This window comes from Pseudoliparis swirei, chromosome 15 (assembly GCF_029220125.1).
Source record: "Pseudoliparis swirei isolate HS2019 ecotype Mariana Trench chromosome 15, NWPU_hadal_v1, whole genome shotgun sequence".
Lineage (NCBI taxonomy): Eukaryota > Metazoa > Chordata > Actinopteri > Perciformes > Liparidae > Pseudoliparis > Pseudoliparis swirei.
This window is the reverse complement of record NC_079402.1, coordinates 15,574,635-15,576,969: the sequence shown is the minus strand read 5'-3', so window position 1 is coordinate 15,576,969 and position 2,335 is coordinate 15,574,635.

Below are 2,335 nucleotides of genomic sequence, written 5' to 3'. Positions count from 1 at the left end.
GCTACTCTATTTGTTGCCAATGCATGCTGAGGATCCTGCTATATACGTTTGAAGGATCAATATAAATCATATTTTAATACCATTCACATTCCCTCTGAGATTATACTTGCATTGTGCATATCCTTCATTTGTATTTAAGACCCATCTTTATTATTATTATTATTATTATTATGGTATAACAAAGAACATTCACAGTGATGATTAAAAACATATATAGCAGAGGATTTCTGCTATTATTTTCTTTGTACATTTCCTATCAGAAACTATTCAGTCTCTCACCTGAACAAAAACAGCTGTGTTCATGTGAAGAGTCTCCACTCGCTCCGACAGGTGATTCAACCATTCCAGGTGGTCAGCGATGGACTTAGTCAGATCGCTGTTGCTCTGTTTTAGAAAAAAAATAATGTCAAAATAGGAGAGAGCGCTCAAGGGAAATTAGTTTTGATGAAACAACTTTTATTTTTATTTATCACAGATGGGTATTTATTGCATGGCGGACCTAACCCCGGACAAGTTGACTTTCAGTTCAACAGCCCCGAGGCGAACATGCTCCAGTTTGTCGATCTGCTCTTTCAGCCGGTCGTCGAGCTCCTGCATCATCATCAGGCCTTCATCGGACCTGAAGCCACCTTTGGTCGCCATCCTGGTTCACAGAAAAAACACCTGTTATTCTAGTATATTGGAACAAACTAGTTCGCAGGGCCTTTTATAATTAGAAAAGAAAACGTCCGTTTGAACAAAATCCTGGTACTTAATTAGTGAGCACATTTTTAGAAACAGTTTGCTTTGAGCTCAATTTATTAAAGTTGTATTTGAAGATGATTCAAGGATTTCTTCACTGACTTTTAGGTGCAGCCACTAGAGGGAGACACCCGCTACATCCTACATCCTCTTTTCAAACGTCCCACAGGAACCCGTCTGTCTGTACTGCAGAGCAACAACCCTGCTGCCTTCTTTTCACACACATGTTACAATCATCCGCTTTTAAAAAGCTCACCGGCGTCAGAACCACGTCACCGATCATGAGAAACGAAAAGGCAAATTATGTGTTTGCCAGAATCCAAAATATCACTTCGAGACAACATCGAGACTGGAAAAATCTGGATTAAATGTTACAACTTTTAAACACACACACGCGCACACACACGCGCACACACACACACACACCGTGTTTTCATGACTTTCGGGGACATTACATTGACTTGCATTAATTGCAAGGAGTCTAATCCTACCATAACCAAACCTTTGAACAAGTCTTTACCCTAAAATGTTAAATATTACATTATTCGGACATGCATTGGTTCCCGTTTTGTTGACCGCGTACTCGGAGTTATGTCCCCAGAAGACGGGTAAAACAAGACCAACCCACCGTTAGCTGAAACCTGATTTAAAGAGACATTGCAGACTGGGTCAAAACTAGTGTAGAAACACTTTAAATAACCAAAGCTTTTCTGCTTCACGGTGTGACATCAGATGTGGCACATCGCCTCGTCAACTCCCGCTCGGAGCTATAATCACCGGGTCCTTTTCGGGTTAGGCCCTCACATGGATTTTTATGTTGAAAAACCCGGAACAAGTCAACGTAAAATGTTCAGACTGCGTCGTGAACCGCACACAAGCGACACCGAAGTGAATGTTAAACATCAAAGAGAATCGTTACCGGCGCGTGCAGCACACCGCGGGACAACCGACGTCCCGGTTGTTGTCAGACTAGCAGAACAACTTTTAAAAAACAGAATTGAAGTTACCTTTTTTTATCTGAGGTAGAAACAGAGAAATGCTCGGAGGTAAACCGCCGTGTGTGTCGGGAGTACGAGAAACCCTCCCTCCGCTGCTCCAGACGGAAGACTGTCGTCCAGACAAGCCTCTTTGTTCCGCAACCATCCAAGGAATTTGACATTTCTGACGTCACGCAGATTATTATAACTCTACAAATAGTTTACATGGTCGTTGTAAATGATAGTGACCGAATGTAATAATAAACCAACTTTATTATAAACTCACTCAGTGTTGCAGTGGGTTTAAAGCCCATCTGGAACTAATTATTAAAACATACAAAATGTGTTGCTAATAATACTTTAAAAGCAGTACTTTCCCAAACTTTTCAAATCCTAGGCCACTTAAAATGGTGGCGTCCATCCCACATTACAGGCCATTAGTGGACACGAGTTGCAAGCATTTAAACTAATAACAATTTGAAAGCCAAACCAAATGTTTTGTACAACTTATTCTTTAGTATAAAAACCACTTGAGGTGTAACTGGAGGGAAGGCCGGTTTCAACTGGTCTGCTTCATGTGTTAAAACCAGCAAGCCGAAAAGTATTTCTCCAAAATG